General features: G+C 37.3%; 1 long non-coding RNA gene and 1 other non-coding gene across 2 annotated transcripts in view; both read right to left on the bottom strand.

Annotated features, from left to right (window-relative positions):
• LOC126008889 (uncharacterized) overlaps window positions 1–19966 on the bottom strand; it is a 681047-nt gene that overhangs the window by 15553 nt on the left and 645528 nt on the right. The gene's annotated exons all lie outside the window — the stretch shown is intronic.
• Window positions 1284–1390, bottom strand: LOC126010579 (U6 spliceosomal RNA). Its single transcript, XR_007496601.1, has one exon. It is a non-coding gene; the product is annotated as a U6 spliceosomal RNA (small nuclear RNA).

The raw sequence follows: 19966 nt of genomic DNA, 5'->3' as shown, positions 1-19966 counted from the left end.
GGGGGGGAAGCACTAGTCTTTTTGGAAAATAATAAAACTTAAGGAAGTTTTTGCCTAGCCCTAAAGTATCCCCAAAGTATGAAGATCATATCCCATTGAGATGCACATCATGAGCTCTTTGGAAATGTGAAGCTAAGATACCATTAGCTGCTAAATTGAAGGTCCCACCCAGAAAGAATTGGACCCTTCATACTGTAGAATCTAAAGGTGAAGATGACACCAATTGTGCAGGGATTTTCAATGCCAGTACCAGGAAGATTAACTCTTTTTGTTTGTTTGTTTTCATGCCACACCCAGAGATGCTCATTGCTTACTTTTGGCTCTGTGTTCAAAGGCCCAAATTGCTGGCAATACTGTCTTCAGGCCCAGAATTCCTTCCAGAATTGCTCTCTGTAGAGCTTGGTTTCCTTTGAACATATTTGTTTGCTGGTTCTCTCTCTCTCTCTCTCTCTCTCTCCCTCTCTCTCCCTTGACCTGCCCCCAAGCCCATGATCTCTCTTGCATATGCATCTATCCGTGTCATTTTGCTTCCTCGTTTTCCAAACTTGCTCTTTCAAGCCTACATTCTCCTTGCATAGGCATTTATTTTTGTTACTCAGAAAAAGCCTGAAAAATACGTGAATAAGTATTTTTTTCTTCATTTTCCCTCTTGTCTTTCTAAATAAGTTTCATTCATTAAAAGCTCTCTTGTTGAAGCTGAAGCGATAGCACAGCTGGTAGGGCATTTGTCTTATGTTCTTGCATGAGGGTAACCTGTGTTTGATCCCTGGAATCCCATATGGTCCTTGGACCTGCAGAAGTGATTTCTGAGTGCAGAGCCAAGAGTATCACCTGAGTACCATGAGGTTTGGCCTCCAAACCAAACCAAACAATCTTGTGGGCTGGGGTGATAATATATAGTGGGTACAGGCACTTGCCTTAGAAGCACTAGTCCTCAAAGTAGTCCCTGACATTCCATATAGTCCTCCAAGGCTGCTGGGAATAATTTCTGAATCCAGAACCATGAGTAACCCCTGAGCATTTCTGGGTGCCTTACTCATACCATTTATTCCCTTAGTTTAATTTGAGGTCTTTATGCTATAGAGAAATTTTTTTAAAACACACACAGATTTGTGTCAAATTTCTTTTCATTGAAGAAAAAAGTTAGTATTTGTCTAATGTAAGAGTTGACTATAAATAGCAGAACTGGAATTCAGCCTCAATCATAAAACTGGGCCTTAGACATTAAATTTTCTTCTTCTCACAGAATCAAAGGATTTCTTTTTCTTTTTCTTTTTTTTTTTTTAAATATGGAATACTTCACGAATTTGTGTGTCATCCTTGCGCAGGGGCCATGTTAATCTTCTCTGTATAGTTCCAATTTTAGTATATGTGCTGCCGAAGAGAGTACAAATCAAAGGATTTCTTTGATAAATTATAACATTTCATTTTATTGTTTCCAAACTAAATATGTGTGTATGTGTATTCAGGTTCTCCCCACTAACCACCAAAAGCAGAATGTTACTACAAAACATTTTATATCTAAAATAGCATCAATGGATTTCTTGTAGAAACTCTGGAAGTAGACCCTTTTCCTTCTCCTTTCTTATGGATCCTGAGAATATTTGGTTTTCTGCTTTTGTATTGATGCTGATTTAGAATTTATGTTATATTTGGCATGACTTGGTAGGTTATTTTTGGGGATCTGGAATTATATGAAAATATTACAAAACACAAATCAACCATATTTATTTTATTGATTTATGCTATCTTAGATATGAAATGTTCATTACTTTGGTTAGTGAGGGAAATATGCACACACATCTAATTTTAAAACACATTCAATTTTCGGCCAGAAAGATAGCACAGCGGTAGGGCATTTGCTTTGTATGCAGCTGACCTTGGACCAATCCGGGCTTGAATCCCAACATCCCATATGATCCCCCGTGCCTGCCGTGACTGCAGAGTCAGGAGTAACCCCTGTGTGCCACTGCCAGGTGTGGCCCCTAAACAAAACAAAACAAAGCCACATTTAATTTGGAAACAGTGCTCAGGGTACAATATGGAATCACAGGGATTGAAACTGGGTCAGCAGTATGCTAGGCAAATGCCATACCCACTGTACTATTGCTTCGGCCCCAAGGATTTTGATTTTGAGTGAGGCTGGATTCCAGCTCTGCCATTTATTGAGCCTACTACTTTGGGAAAATACCCTTTTTTTTGGGGGGGGGCACACCCAGCGGTGCTCAGGGGTTACTCCTGGCTGTCTGCTCAGAAATAGCTCCTGGCAGGCACGGGGATTTGAACCAACCACCTTAGGTCCTGGATCGGCTGCTTGCAAGGCAAACACAGCTTGCTATCTCTCCGGGCCCGGAAAATACCCTTTTTTTTTTTTTTTTGGGCCACACCCGGCGGTGCTCAGGGGTTACTCCTGGCTGTCTGCTCAGAAATAGCTCCCGGTAGGCACGGGGGACTATATGGGTCACCGGGATTCGAACCAACCACCTTTGGTCCTGGATTGGCTGCTTGCAAGGCAAACGCTGCTGTGCTATCTCTCCGGGCCAAAATACCCTTTCTTACCTTAATTTCTTTATATGTTGGAGGGATTTAGAAATTATAATTATCTCATGTTGCTGGGTCATATATGTTAATCATATTTATTTTGATATTTAGAATAAGTTAAATAAAAACTGTTATTAGTATTCACGCACAGGGAGCTGCATTAGAGAAGAATTAGATTTAGGAAGAGGGAAGCCAGTTCGAAGTGATGACTGAGTGGAAGTCTTTGGGCTGAGAAGTGGTATTTTTACTAGCACTCAAAATTAGAATAGCAAAGTCAAGCCCTCAGATAACAATGAAGTTACTGTCCAGAAAATTTGAGTAAAGCTCATTTGTCATAAAGTCATGCAATTTTCTGGTACATGGGGGGACCTGGAGAATATCATGCTGAGTGAATTTAGTCAGAGGGAGAGAGAAAGAGAGACTGAGAATAATCTTTCTCTTGTGTGGGGTATAAAGAAACAATGGTGGAATAATGAATACATAAAGACAGTGGAAACAATGAATATGAGAACTGATATTTAGTAGGAAACAAGCCCTTGAGGGGGTTAGAGGAGACACTAGTGGGAAGGTATGTGTGGCAAATGTTTATGGTGAAAAGAAGCATGCAACTAGGTAGAAGTAATGATGAAAGGCGATAAAGTGCTATATCTGAGGGGCTGGGGTGATAGCACAACTGGTAGGGTGTTTGCCTTGCATGAGGCTTACCCGAGTTCAATCCCTGGCATTCCATATGATCTCCGGAGCCTGCCAGGAGTAATTTCTGTGTGGAGAGCCAGAGCATCTCCTGAGCAAGGCTGCTGGGTGCGACTCCAAAACAAAGCAAACAAAAAATTAAAACTCCCACAAAAATGCTATCTATGAAATCCTATCAACAGCAGCACTAAAAATCACAGTGGAAACGTGTGTGTGTGTGTGTGTGTGTGTGTGTGTGTGTGTGTGTGTAAAGTGCTTCTTGAAGAAGCAGACCTGCTTGGAACTAAATGGGAGTGGGAGGGTCATTGGTGGAGGGAAGTGGACACTGGTGAAAGGATTGGTGTTGAAACATCTTATGCCTGAAACCCTATCACAATAACTTTGTAATTTTATGGTGACTATTAAAAAAATAAAATAAATAATTAGAAAAATTTAAAAAGCACATCTATTAGAGCATCTGATGTAATGTATAGCTCTATTTAATAAAACAGGGAATTTCTACACTCTGGGAGTTTTTTAGTTGAAAAACTAATCTTACACATAGCAGAAATATATTCCAGTAAGAGTCACCTTACTGCAACAAAGGAAAAAGTTGTGTTGCTCAGGATACAGGGTTGTTATTATTGAGATAAGATATATTTTAAATTTTATGCTGAAAACATAATGTATATTCATTTTCTGTAGGTAGTAAGATATGGATATCAAAAATAAAATGGAGTGTGTGTATTTACCTTAACTGTACATCATACTGAAAATAAGAAATTTTTGAGTAGCTGGTTTGATTCTCCATGCCTGACAGAGAATAGTTGTTGCAAAAGACAAAACTTCTTTGCTTGTGTCTATTAAAGATATACAGAGACTAACATTTTGTATTCTAGAATGTCTGGCTTATATCTCAAAGCAAGATTTTTAGCAGGACTATTCTGGGATAGGAAAGGCAGAGTTGAGATTTCTAGAAGAATTTATGAAATTCCAGGGCTGGAAGAAATTTGGCTGATCAAACTCAAGGTCACAGGGTGACTTTGTAAAGTCTTTTTTCTCTTGGGGAAGGAACCTGGAGTGGGAGGCAAACAGGCTGGCCGAATGCAGAAGATTTGCTATTAGATTCTGATGCATTTCACACATTTTGAAACCACATGCCTTCTTTTAGACAAGAACAAAAGCAAATATTCCAGTGGTTGTTATCATGAGGGAAGAATTAGGTTTAGTGAACTCCTCATGTTTTCCCTGTGAGATCTGAGACTGTACCTCAATTTTTTGTCTTTTATTTTGTGGGCATACTTGGTAGTGTTCAGGGCTTACTCCTGGAAGACTTCAGGGGACCATGTGTGATTCTGGGGTTCAAACCCAGCTTGGCTGCATGTAAGGCAAGTGCTCTACCCAACTGTATTATTGCTTTGGCTGCTCTTCTTTTATTTTCCATTTCTATTTTCCAGTTTCACCCTGTTCTTCCTTTTGCTTCCTTGTGGTTGTGATGAGCAGGGGCCACATATGCTTATTTATGGTGCTCACCAGAGGTCACACATTTCATTGTGGTGCTCATGTTCACATGTTAGCCACAGTGCTCAGCTCACCAGAGGCTGTGAGGGCTGTGGTGCTGTGCACGTTTTGGTCAGGGGTTCAATGGGACACTTGTGTGCTTGCTGGCAGTTGCATTTTAGTTGTGTTACTCCATACATCTAAATGGAACTCCAGTGATCACAACTATTGCAGCACTGAGATTCCCAGCCAGAGAGCCACTGAGAACAGAATCTGTGCCTGTGAGTGGCATCAGATCCTTATACTTGCAAGACAGATGCCTTTTCCATTGAACCATTTTCTAGACCATCTATTTGCCTTATAAATGGATTTCTTTTTCTTTTTATTTTCTTTTTGTTTTTTGGGCCATGCCTGGTGTTACTCAGGGGCTACTTCTGGCTATGCCCTCAGAAATCACTCCTTGCTTGGGGGACCATATGGGATGCCTGGGGATCGAATCGTGGTCTGTCTCAGGCCAGCAGGGGCAAGGCAGATGCCTTACAGCTTGTGCCACCGCTCCGGCTCCATAAATGGATTTCTTAATTTAGATACATTTTGATACACAGCTTGGCATTTTATATGTGAATAGAATTCACATGAACCACCAATGTTCCAATGTTATACCACTAGCAAAGACCTTTTTACCCATTCTTCCCAATAATTTCCTCTCTTTTTATCACCTTAGTGTTCATTGAGCCAAGGAATTAGTTTTTTTTAATGTTGATCTTAGTTATAGTCCATATATTAGTGAAAATATCTAGTGATCTCCTTTCACATTGCTTATTGTACTTAGCATAAACACCTCAAGATCCATCCAGTTTTGTCTCAAATGATCTGATTACATTTTAAGGCAGAGTAGTATTCTATTGAATAAATATATTTGCAGTTTTCCAATCTGGTCATTTGTCAATAGACACAAACCTGTGTTTGTTTGTTTATTCGTTTGGCTTTTGGGCTACACTCGCTGGTGCGGTGGTGCTCAGGATTTACTCCTGGTTCTGCATTCAGGAATTACTTCTGGAAGGCTCAGGGGACCACTTGAGATGCCTGGGATTGAACCTGGATTGATCACATGTAAATCAAGTGTCTAATTGCTCTTCTATCTCTCTGGCTTCAGAAATTTACATTCTCATTAACAGTATACCTGAGTTTTCTATATATATAACATTTTAAATTTCTAATCATTTTGATAGAGACCATTCTCCCTGTTATAAACTGTTACCTCATTGTGGTATTGGTTTGCGTTTTCCAAATAATAAGTGGTGTTGAATATTTTTTATTTGTCTGTGGGCAATATGTATGTCCTCTTTGGAGAAGTGTAAATTTATATCTTTTGAGTCTGCAACTTTAGATTATAATATCTTGGGACCAGTAATAGTTCAAAGGGATTTGCAGATTTGAGGTCAAGATTACTGTTTGGCACCACATGGTCCTTTTGAGCTCTGTTGAGAGTGGTCCCAAGACAAAAAAATGGCAAAAAAAAATTAAGGTAAAATTATTTAATTCAATTTGTTCAACAAGACTTTTTCTTAATCACTAAAAAAAAATGGTCTGTAATATGTTACTAGAAGTTGATATCTTAGTGACAAAATATGGTTCAGGATTCAGTAAAAGGTTTGGAGAGATAGTACAGCAAGTAACATGCTTGTCTTGCATGCAGCCAATCTGGGTTTGAACCCCAAGACTGGATATGTTCCCCTAAGTCCCATCAGAACAATTATTGAGCACAGATTCAGCACAAATTCAAAAAACTGTGAAATTATTATGATCTCATCAGCCACACTAATATTAGTTGATCCATCTGTGGCTAGTACATACTGAAAATATTTATGTAAATATTATATTGGAAATATTAATTACATTAATAAATTCAACAGTTTATTTCTTCAACTAACAACATCTAGTACTTAAATTAGCCATCTAGTTAGCCTCAAACTTAATTATTAAGCCTCATATTTTTGTAGAAACACATTATATTTTGGATATCTTATATTGTGGTAGTATAAGATAAATCAAAGTATCTTCCATATTAAAATTTCCCCTCATAAGCCAAATAAATATTTAACTGTTAGATTAGGGGTCTCTCAGGTTCACTGGGAGACAAACAATATGAAATTAGATTTTTTCTAATTGTTATAATAATCCAAAGATTTGCCATAATACAGTCATTTTATTGTCATGCAGACATTCACCAGTGTCCCTATCTCTCACCCCTTCCATGCAAGTACTAACAAATTTACTTCATATTGCTTATTGAAACACAAAAACAAGTGGTATTATTAAAACTTAGGTCAACACAGGTCAATTTGAAATGATTGTTAATGGTGTTACTAAAGTCAGTGTCTAAGGATTTACTGGGCTGTGATTGGAGCTAGTTGAGCTTTTGGTATTACTGTTTGGCCTCACTGAGATTGGTAGATTACTAGGTAAATTTCCTTTTAGCCTTCCTGTGATACTACTGGGATGACACTTCTATAAGGTATTGAGGTGTTGCATGGCCTTGTGTGGCTACACGATCCAGGATTTTAGATCTAAAATAAATTCGGTGGACTTGCAAGTTTGAGAAGATTAAGTAGTGGAGCTTGGCCATGTAAGGCCACTCTGAATTAAGAATTTGCTTAAGTTTCTCCATCTTAAGATATCAGCCATTATATACATAATGTATATATAATATATATGTTTATATGTATATAAATATACATTGATTGACCTCTCAGTCACCCCCCCAACCATGTGCTGAAACCCTCCCCTCTTTGGAATGAGGCTTTATGAGAGAAGACAGGGTAAGTTGACCTTGCAATTTCCTTCTAACCATGTACTGAATACCATGTCTTGAATAAAGTACCTACCACCAAAAAGCAGGAAGAACTGGTGGTCTGTTTTAAAAAAAAAACATGAGCAATTTCCTTTCCAGGTGGATCTAACCAATCATTTTTAAGGGCATAAGGAAATTGTGAGTTGTGATTTTAGGGCATAAAAGGAAGGACCTTCTCAAGGTTAGGGTCACTCTGCTTCTAAAGGGCATTTCTTTTTTTAAATTAAATTTATTTAAAGAAAATGCATCACATAGTTAACATTAATGATTATAATATTTTTTTCAAGATAACCAAAAGCAAAGTCATAAAAAAAAAGAAAATTGAAAGAAAAACTAAAGAGATGGAAGAGAAAGGAAAAAAAAGAAAACGTTCAGTAGCAAGTATATTTTTGAAAGTTATTGAATCACCAGTGAACTCATTAAAGAATAGCAGAATACTTGCTTGATTTGTGATTTCTGCTTAATAAAATTCTATGATACCAAGCTCATTGCCTGTGTGGTCTTTTGGATGCTGGACCATAACAACCATTTCAGTCTTAGGGTTTTGGGCGTACTCTTGGGCTACTGTAGTTCATACTTCAGAAAGGGCAATCTGCATCCCCTTTCTGAGAATGTCTTGAGTATAAAGTAGGACCAGACTATACCTGGAAAGTATTGGAAGCCAATATTATTATTTTTTTTCAGCTTGATGGAGAAGCATGGCTATTTCTTTTGCCAGGATGATGGCGGTTGTGGGGGTGGGGGCTTCTGGGTTTTTTGATGGTGGGGTAAGTACAGGGGGCTTTATCCCAATCCCCTTTCACAGAGAATTCAGCCCTAATAGTCCAATATCTCCTGAGAGGATTTAGCTGCTTATATTATTTGATTTCCGTCGTGGAGCTGGGCTGTTTCAAGTCAGAGGATGTAGGGGGTGGTGTTTGACTACTATAGTTAACAGAAAGGGGAATCTGCCTCCCATTCCCTTTCAGAGAATGCTACAGAGGTATCAGCCAGGCCCAGAACAACTTGGAAGTATAGCTAGCCTTTCTGCTGGTTTGATTTATGTTTATATAAATGCACCAGATTTTTGTATTAATTTCTTAGCCTACCACTATGATATAGTTAGTTTTATCTAATACCCCCAATAATACCTCTTTGAATCTTCATATGGATATTATCATGTCACTTGAAAATAGCTTTATTTATTTTATTTATTTATTTTCTTTTGGTGAAGGAGAGGACTACTTATTTATTTTGTTGTTGTTGCTGTCGGTATTTTTTTTTTGGGAGGGGCACACCCATGACACCCAGGCTCCTGGCTATGAGCTCAGAAATCGCTCTTGGCTTGGGGGACTATATGGGACACCAGTGATCAAACATAGGTCCGTCTTGGGTCAGCCATGTGCAAGGCAAATGCCCTACCACTGTGCTATCTTTCCTGTCCCTTTATTTATATTTCTTTATATTATTATTCTGTGAAAATTCACTGTGATTTCAGTAAGAAAAGCATTGAATCTGTATATTGCTTTAGATAATGTAGTCATTTTAACAACATTATTTTTCTAATTCATAATTATGAAGATTTTACTTCTATTTCTTCCAATGGTATCTTTGATTTTTCATGTGTATATTTTTTACAAAAGTTCTTCGGTGAAATTTATTTTAGGATAGTTAATTCATTTGTTTGAGGGAGGCCATGTAGTACTCAGGAGGTCTTGTGGTTCACCCTGGTGCTTGTTGATCAAGTGGTCTGTGCTTCACTGTGGAGGACCAAGGATAGAGACTAAGTCTGTGTGCTGCTGGGGATTACCTGGCCACTCTACCTCACTAGAAGTGCTTAGGATCTTTAATGGTACTTGACAGTGCATCTAAGGGTGTACTTTGCCATGCTCTAGAGAAGAAAATAATTGGAGTTAGTTTTCTGTACAGCATGTACCTTAATCCCTATAATGTCCCTCTTAGTCCCTTGTTTCAATGTTATTATAAGCAGAATTGGTAGCTGTTGGTTTATTTTATTTTATTTTTTTGGCCACATCTGGTGATGCTCAGGAATTACTCTTGACTATGTGCTCAGAAATTGCTCCTGGTTTGGGGGACCATTTGGGATACCAGGGATAAAACCAAGGTCCGTCCTAGGTCAGCTGGGTGCTAGGCAAACGCCCACCCGCTGCACTATTGCTCTGGCAATATTGTATTTTCCACATTTTTCTTTCTGTTGGTTTGATTTATGTTTATATAAATGCAACAGATTTTTATATTAATTTCTTAGCCTGATACTATGCTATAGTTTTATTTAATACCCCTATTAATTCCTTTGAGTCTTCATATGAATATTATCATGTCACTTGACTATAGGTTTATCTTTTCTTTTCAACATTAATTCATATTATTATTTTTTTGGAAAAGATCTCATTGCTTTGCACAGATTTTCAACATTGTATTAAATAATAGTGGTCAGTATTTGACATTCTTGTTTTGTTCCTGATCTTAGAGTAAAAGCGTTAAGTCTTTCACCATTGAGTATAATGTTGGATATGGGTCTATCCTATTATATCTTTTATTTTGTTGATGTTGATGTTTGTTTCTTCTATAATTTTACTTTTTTAATTAGTAAAGGATGCCAAACCTTGTCAAATGTATTTCTGCATCTTTTGAGATGCTCATATTACTTTGTCTTTTTTGGTAATCTAGTGCATCATGGTTGGTGAAATGTTTTAATATTAAGGATCATTAATTCCTGGATTTTAGAAGCAGATCATTTATAAATACTGTATTATTCTTTAAATGTATCATTCAAATAGATTTTCTAGTATTCTGTTGACAATATTTACATAGGTGTTCATCAAATACATTGTTCCAAAGTTTTCTCTATGTGTGTGTGTGTGTGTGTGTGTGTGTGTGTGTGTGTGTGAGAGAGAGAGAGAGAGAGAGAGAGAAAGAGAGAAAGACAGACATACAGACAGAGATTTCCTTTTCTGATTTTTAAAGAATGCTGAATCAAAATGAATCTTGCCAGAATGTATAGTTCAGCAGTAGAACACTTGCCTTGCATGTGTAGGGACATGTGTCCAGTACTACTAAAAGGCAAAAAAATTTTGAATATTATGTATTTAAAAGGGTTTATTATGGGCTGGAGTGATAGCACAATAGCACAATAGATAGCACAAATAGAGTATTTGTCTTGCATGCAGCCAGTCTGGGTTTGTTCCCTGGCATCCCATATAGTCTCCTGAACCTACCAGGAGTAATATTTGAGTGCAGGTACAGGAGTAACCCCTTTACACTGCCAAGTATGGCCCCAAAACAAAAAAGGGGATTATTAAATTAAAAATTTGATAGCTAATAAGAAGCAACAATAGAAAATCAAATTAAAAATTGAAGATCTGGGGCCAGAGAGATAGCACTGCAGTAGGATATTGGTTTTGCATGTAGCTGACCCAGAACAGACTGTGGTTCAAATCCAGGCATCCCATATGGTCCCCTGAGCCTTCCAGGTGCTATTCCTGAGTGCAGAGCCAGGAGTAATCCCTGAGCACCATTGAGTGTGACCACAAAACAAAACAAATTAAAACATTTGAAGATCTAAATAAATACTTCTCCATAGAAGAAATAGGTATGGATAATAAATAAGCATGTGAACAGGTGTTAATAAAAAACATCAGTAACCTATAATCTTATAATTGTGAGAATAATTATTATCCAAAAGACAGAAAAAGATGTTGAAGAAGATGCAGCAAGAGGAGAACCTTGCAAACAGTGTGTGTGAAATATAAATTTATGACAGTTGTTACAGAAAGTAACATAAAATTTCTTTAATTTTAAGAAATTTTAAAACACTCCAGTGATCTAGTATCTTACTTCTTATCATGTGCCTAAAAATGCAGAAACATTATTTTAAGAGACATATGTACTCTCATGTTTATTGAAACATTATTAAAGTAACAAGGACAAAATGACATCTAAATGGCTACTGCTAGGCAAAAAAGAAGATAGAAGATGAGTAAATTGTAAAAGTAACAATAGTTATGCAGTGGTTAATATAGGCAGTTACTTCAGTATATAAACATGTTGATTTTTAATGACATAATTTAAGATTTAATAGTGTTATGATGCAATGCTATTTTAATAAAAATGAAAAATTAATGAATAAAAATAATATTATTATCCAATAAATTAAAATGTGCTTATTGGATTTAGAGCTCTGGGTGCCCAGGGAACGTATTTTATATTTGTCTTTCAGCAAGCAATATAGTACTTGGCATATAGTTAGTACTCAGTAGTAAATTATTGAATTAATTACTATGCTTCCAATGCTGTTTCAATCTTTGTCACACTCCTTTTGGACACACGTGAGTCATGCAACGAAGTTCAGGTATTTTTTTAACTTGAAATTGCTTCCAAATGCTGAGGGAAGAATGAAGATTCGTAGAGTCACAGATTTAAACCATAAAGCATTACTGACTCCTTTTTTACTAGATCATTTCTCCACAGACTTCACCATCTACTTAGAAAGATTTAAAGAGCCTTGTTGAGAACCCACTTCCATGTTTTGTACTAGAAACAACATTAGAACTGCAGCTCTTTCTACTTGCTGTCAAGGCTAACATGTAGGGTCAACTAAATAATGAGCAGATTAATCAAAACTTCAGATGCTGCTGCTAGCTCATAACTTATATACTGACAGGTTCATAATCCTTAAAATCATAATTTTTCTTAGCATACAGGCCTTTTCTATAATAAGCTGTTCTTTTTTTAAAACATAAAGGTTCTCCACAAATGAAATACATTTTTTTGTCCTTCAATAGAGTGCACTTCAATACTTTATACCATTCAGCTAAAAAAAAGTTACAAGAAGAGATGCTGAGAGATTGATTTATCCACATACACCCGAAAAGAGAAATATGGGCTAACCCCTTGGACTACGCTCACTGTTTCACAAAAGTAACTTATGGTGAAGAAGTCATCCAGAAATGAGTAGTTTGCCATTAGGTCAGCATGGCTTTGAGTTTAAAGTTTTTAGTTCACAGCCTGCTTCTAAACCAATTTTGTCAGAGAAAATACAGCCATAATTGCTCTAGTTCTGCACTGTGTAAGTCTTGAGAATTTGAGGTTTTGTGTCTCAAACAATTATTCAATAATTCTATTTTTAACAGGACTCAGAATGGGATAAAGATAGCTTTTAAAAGTTCATGTGGCTCGTAGTCTTTGATTATGGACCTTCTCCAAAACTTCAATACAAAAAACTTATTGAGGCAATAGTTATATGTAATAAAAGGAAATCAAACATTGTGACATTAATAATAAAAATGTCTCCTTTCCACTCTTCATTCTAGTCACAGTTTCTTTTAATTTTCTAAATAAATATCTTTATATTTTAAAGTAAGTTTTAATTGATATAACAACATTAAAATTTTATAGTTATTTTTTTTACTTTTTATAATGATATAAACCTTTCCTTTTTATATATTTTGGGACATACCCAGTTACACATGGCTCTGCATTCAGGAATTCCTCTGGGCAGACTTGGAAATCAAACCAACCAGGGTGATGGTGTTCAAAGCGAAGACACTAATGACTATACTATTGCTCTGCTCCAGAAACATTTTCTTAAATACAGTGATATATCTTTATCTTTTATGTTATAAATATGCTATTCTATTTATCTATTTATTCATGTGTGTACATTAATTGTACACATGCAAATATTACTCATAATGGAGACATATAGCTTTTATTTTTTTAGATATTTTACTTGTCTCATTTCACTTAAATAATGTGCCTCTTTTTAGTGAGTCAGTAAGCTACAGAAAAAGAGAAGGAGAGAGAGAGGAGATTAAGAGAAAAAAAAGAAAAAGAGAGAGAAGCAAAATGCCTTCCCCAAAGACAGTCAGGGGGGTGAGATGGTGAGAGAAATGAGGGACATTAATGGTGGAATAAGTGCCCTGGTGAAGGATAGTGTACATTCTATGACTAAAACTCAACTATGAACAATTTGTAACCATGGTGCTTAAGTAAAGCATTTTAAAACAAAACTCCCTTCAGTTTAATTTCTATTCACCATAAATAATCTGTTATTTATATATTTTCCTAATTATCCTGAACCCAATGCTTAATTTTTACATTTAGCTCACATAAAGTTTGAGATATCTTTGACTAACATTGCTAGAAGTTCAATGTCAACTCACTTTTCCTGTCATATTACCCAGAATAAGTCATTAATGATTAAAACTATTAACCTCTTTTAATTGTAAAAAGGAATTGTCATATTATGGATATTTAAAAACATAGAATTAGGGCCAGAGCAATAGCACAGTGAGGGCGTTTGCCTTGCACGCGGCTGATCCACTAGGGACCTCTGTTCAATCCCTGGCATTACATATGGTTCCCCAAGCCAGGAGTGATTTCTGAGCTCATAGCTAGGAGAAGTAACCCCTGAGCATCACAAGGTGTGGCATCCCAAAACAAAATACAAACAAACAAACAAAAACTTTGTCCTCAGTGGGGCTAAAAAGATAGTACTACTCCTAGCCTGCCTTGCACATGGCTGACTCAGTTTCTATCCCTGGCATCCTATATTATCTGGGTTTTCCAGGAGTGACTCCTGAGTACAGAGCCAGGAGTATCCTCTTGGTATTTCCAGGTGTGACCCTCTTGCCTCCCAAAAAAGAAATTTAAGTAAAATCAAACACCCAAAGACACCAGAACCTGATAGCTGGTATTACAGAACTGAGCTTAACTGAACTGAGTTTAATTCAACTGAGCTTTATAGAATTGATCTTAACTGAGAATCATGTTGGAGGAAGGGGGATGAAAGGGGGGTTATTACACTGAGATAATGAAAGGAAGTGGATACTTTAGTAGAGGGTGTGGTATTAGAACATGTGTGCATGAACCGTTTCACTAACAATATTGTATAACATAGTGTTTAAAACAAAGCAAAACAAAACAAATACCCAGACACACAATTGAAGTTTGAATGCATTCTTGGCTCCTTCTTATCCTGGTCTGTTCATATTATTTGAGTAACCTGAAGGGAGTAAATTGAACTGAACCTTCTGAATATTTTTTCACCTTTGTCAAACAGATTTTTGTGACAAACTTATGTTTTGTTCCTTTCTCCATATTTGAGGGCCTCTCTATATTGTGTGGTTTGACTTTGACTTTGGCTTTGTTGTAAATTAAAATATAAATTTAACTTGATAGTTGTTTAAGAAAAAGCATTGAGCTTAATAGGATGTGGACTGATTATGCTCTTCCACCTCCATTCTTATGTTGAAACTACACTACCAACTTCTCTCCAAGTAATAGTAATAAAAGATAGGGTCTTTTAAGAGGTGGTTTGGATTTGATGAAGTCATGAAGTTGGTATCCTCTGAGCCTGTTTCTCTGACTCCATATAGAAATATAATGAGAAGTTAGTTGTCTGCAACTGGAGTAGTGCCCACACCATGCTGACATTGTGATGCAGGGTTTTCAGTCTTTAAAGCTGTGAGAAATAAATAACTCTTGCCTGTAACCCACCTACTCTATGGTATTTTATTTACTTTTTTTTTTTTTTTTTGTTCTCAGACTCATGCCCAGACGTTCTCAGACTCTATTCATAGTTCTATGGTTGGAGGTTACTCCTAGCAGTGCTCAAAAGATTACATAGTGCCAGGAATCAAACTTTTCCTGCATGTATAACATACACTCAAGCCAAAGAGCTTTTTATATTTTTCCTGGTATTTTATTTATAACAACCAAAAATTGGTTAAGATATACACATGTTCCTTAAGCATGTCAATATTCCTTGTTAGCTATCCTGGACTAGTTTTCTTCTAACTGTACTGCAGGGCCAGGCATGAGACTACCTGTTCTTTTAGCACACAGCATGAGAGAAATCATGTTCAATTACCTTTTAGAAAATCAATTGCATGCCCCCTGTGTGCTGGCATTGTGGGAAGCATTAGAAACACAATAGTGAACAAAATTTAGATAGATTCACTGTTCTCCTGGGCGCCAAGTCTGTGAAGGTATCAGACATTAATTGCACACTTACATGTGGATGTACCATTACAAAGGAAAATAGGTTTCTGTGCAAACATATGGAACATTTAAGTGTTAAAAGCAAAAGCTACTATTACCTGCCTCTCATGAGGGTAATACTGTCACTCCAAAAACTATGGAAATAAATGGGAGCATTTCTGATTCCTCTCACAAATGATTGGAGGTCCTCAGTGGGAATGGAATAGTATTTTACATCCCACATCTTGTAAGATAATCTTTTGCACAGAGTATAATCTTATTCACACAAGACTTTCAATTGTCCTTCTGGTTTTTATGTATTTAATTATCTGAGCTTGGAAGAAATCCATTTCAAGTAGAAATCAAAAGTATTTTTGTGTGACTTTAGCAGACATAGAATTCCCTCAATATAGATTGAGGGAAGAATGTATTAATTTTGTATGCAACTTTTATGAGCTCATTATTTTAGAAAATCAAGTCTCTATTATCAAAAGTGCTGATAGTGGAGTCGGAGCAGTGGTGCAATGATAGGGCATTTGCCTTGTACACAGCTGATCTAGGATGGACTGCGGTTCAATCCCCGGCATCCCATATGGTCCCCTTTCATCCCATATGGTCCCCCAAGCCAGGAGCGATTTCTGAGCACAAAGCCAGGAGTAACCCCTGAGTGTCACCCGGTGTAGCCCAAAAACAAACAAACAAACAAAAAACAACAAAAAAAAAAAGAAAAAGGAGGCGAGCAAATAGTCTTTGAGTTATGATCTTAAAAAAATCCTGCAATGGAGTTGTTAAAGAGATAGGGTTAAAGTGAATTCTTTACTTGAGCATGACCTTAGTTTGATTCCTAGAACCACATGTTTCTCAGAGCATCACTTGGAGTAACCCTGGAGGCTCTAGAGAACTGGGGCACTTCAGAGTCCAAAGAGTACAGTATCCTTGGGTCCTAGAATTGAACTGCTGGCCAGTTAGCTAAAAACTGTTAGGAGGACTCTGGATAGGATCCCCCAGGTACTACCACACAACAACAACAAAAGGCAAAACAGGGGTCGGAGGGATAGCACAATGGGTAGAACATTTGCCTTGCAGAAAGCTAACCCCAGGTTCAATCTTTGGCATCTCATATGGTCCCCCTGAGCCTGAACGGAAATTACTGCCAGTAAATTACCCATCAGCACCACTGGCTGTGGCTCAAAAACCATAAATCAAAACAAAACAAAAAATAAAGACTTGCATGAGTTTGAATTTGGGACTCTTTCATCCAGTAATATGATATATGGATAGAATCACAGCAGTCACATGATATGTTATTGATATTTTTTCATGTGGTCATGACAATCATTGATAATAATATTAAAACTTTTTGTTACAAATGTTTTTTTTTTTTTTTTTTTTTTTTTTTTTTGGTTTTTGGGCCACACCCTGTGACGCTCAGGGGTTACTCCTGGCTATGCACTCAGAAGTTGCTCCTGGCTTCTTGGGGGACCATATGGGACGCTGGGGGATCGAACCGCTGTCCTTCCTAGGCTAGCGCAGGCAAGGCAGGCACCTTACCTCCAGCGCCACCGCCCGGCCCCTACAAATGTTTTTTATAAATTACTTTTTTTGAGGTTTCTGACTGCTACTACATTTTTATATGTATTTATTTTATATGTTTTGGGAGCCTCTCAAGTGGTACTCAGTGTCCTTGGGGACACTTCCAATGCTCTTTAGTCAACTGGAAATCGACTGAAGCTCCAATGGTAACTGAAAAGTCCTGAGTATGGGGTGCTGTTTGTGCAAGGGATTATCCAGGTAATGCTTGGGAGGTACTTGGGAGCCTCTAAGATTACACAGTTGATACTCAGAAAACCATATGGTGCCAGAAATCGAATCTGGGTAAAGTGTAATGCTAGGCAAGGCATGCACCCTAATTGCCATACTATTTCTTGGTTCCTATATTTTATATTTTAACTATATGAACATACATTATATTTATATTTGGTGATTGTTTTAAATACTTATATTGGATGTTATTTCATCTATGTGTTTAAGTTTGGGCAAGAATTGAGTCTTTACAGAATATTTGTTATTGAAACTATTTAATGGGAAAACATCTAAGTGGTAGAAAGTCTGCCTTGTGAGTGCTGAAAATTCTATCCCCAAGACCACCTAATATCTCATGAGATGCCTCTGGCACTGCTGTTTGGGATCCCCAACACTACAAGGAACTGTGCAATCTCTGGTGAACTGAAGCCAGGCATACGCAAGCATTGCAATCAGTATATGCTACTTGAGATGAACAGTACAATCTAAGTGTGTGAGCACCACGGCCTAGTGAATGCTTTCCAAAAACAAGAAGAAAAAACACAGGGAAGAATTAGAGAAAAAAAGCATTGGAGAATTGAGAACCTCAAATGTACACAAATAACCTAGAATAAGCACCTTCTCATACAAAAGTCAAAGGATGAACTGGAGTTCTAAGCAAGAAAGTGGAAGGTGGGGTTGGTGTTCAGTGGGAGAACACTGTAAGATCTTTCATAGAGAGCACAAAGCCAGGAAAGCTCAGGAAGTGAAAAGAAGGTGCTACAGGTGTTCAGTAGAAGAGACAGAATAACTTGAGAAAAGTTTGTAAGCGAGCAAGTGCCTTCTAAAACTTGTGAACTAAGTTTAAATTAGATTTTTTTAAAAAAATTCCAAGGTTAATGGGAAATCAATGAAGGGCAAATAATGATATATATGTATATATACACATATATAAGTTTTTTCATTAAAATTGAATGAAATCAGGATTTTGTCTGTGGTCTAACTTGGGTGTTAATTCATGTTGGCAATTCCAGAGAAATTGCTCATTACTTATAAACAGGAGGTAGAGGATGGTGTCAATGAACTAAATAGATTTTGTTTTCTAAATGTGTGATGACGCTATTTATTGAATTACAGGGTCCTGGAAAAGAGGAGCACCTTGTTTGAGAAAGGTTAAGATCACACATCTGGCTATGGAATATTGAATTAGTGAATCTATTAAGTTCACAAAGTGGACCAGAGAGATAGTACAAAGATTATATTGCTTGCTTTACATGTAGCCAACCCTGGGTTTGATTCGCAACATGACCATGTAAGGGTCCCTGAGCAATGCTAGGAGTGATCCGCTGAGCACAGATCTAGGAGTAAGCCCTGAATACAGTTGGGCATGGCACCCCCAAAAAACTATCCCCATGTCCCTAAATTATACCACAAGAGCTTGGACAGGCAACTAGTATTTTTTTAAAAAAAATCTTTATTTAAGCACCATGATTACAAGCATGTTTGTAGTTGGGTTTCAGTATTGATTAGTATTTAGAATCCTGGGCAGGACAGAAACTTAAGTACATTTGTGTAATGTAAGAGGCAATGCTGGTTATAGTGTGAAGGAAGAAAGTGGTGACCTAAGGATATCCATTTTGTAATGTAGGGTGTATATAAGATAGTGGTTCTTTAAGAGTGGTCTCCAGGAGATAGCATGGAGGTAGGGCATTTGCCTTGCATGCAGAAGGACAGTGGTTCAAATCCCTGCATCCCATATGGTCCCTCAAGCCTGCCAAGAGCGATTTCTGAGTGTAGAACCAGGAGTAACCCATGAGCGCTGCAGGCTGTGAACACAAACAAACAAACAAACAAAAAGAGTGGTCTCCAGGCCTGTGATGGTAACAGTGTAAGAGGAATTGTTTGATATGTAAGTTCTTGAGATATACCCCAGACCTACTCAACCAAAAGCTCTGGAGGTGGACCCAGGGATTCGATTCTTTGCAAGGTCTCTAGGTGATCTGATGTAATTCAAAGTTTAAGAAACACTGGGCTAAGACTGGGAAGGACCAGCCAGAGTGGTTGGATAAGAAAGGAGATAATGTGGTTTTATGAAAGTTCAGGATAAATGAGTTTTCAAAACAGCAAAATACCAGGGAAAAATTGATATTTCATGCTAAAAATAAAATCCACTCTCCTACCAAACTCCCATAAGTTGTCAATTTGTGACTCCAAAGGTGTTTTTGTGCAGTCCTACTTTTGGGATTTTCATGAGCACAAATATTTCAAAATTTATGATTGGACTGAAATGACCTAGTGCTGGGAGACCCTTTGTAATCTGGATCTGGCCACAAGTGACATTAGAATTAGCTTGCTTCACTTTCTGGGAGCCACTGAGAAAAGAACAGTGATTCTCTTTAGTAGCCTCATGGAGTGGGACCATGCCTTGCACGTGCCTGTGGTTCCATCTCTAAAATTTCATATAGTCAGAAGGAATTATGGTCCCTTGAGCTCTGTCAAGAATAATTCCTGAGTGTAGAACCAGGAGTAACCCCTGAACATTTCTGGGCATGGCTGTTTAAAAACAAAACTGAAAAAAAAAAAAAAGAGAAAGAACTTCCTGAGGAGCTTTTACAAAGTACTGATATATAAACT

This window comes from Suncus etruscus, chromosome 5, assembly GCF_024139225.1.
Source record: "Suncus etruscus isolate mSunEtr1 chromosome 5, mSunEtr1.pri.cur, whole genome shotgun sequence".
Taxonomy (NCBI): domain Eukaryota; kingdom Metazoa; phylum Chordata; class Mammalia; order Eulipotyphla; family Soricidae; genus Suncus; species Suncus etruscus.
The sequence above is the reverse complement of the archived record's forward strand: the minus strand, read 5'-3'. Positions and strand labels throughout refer to the sequence as shown.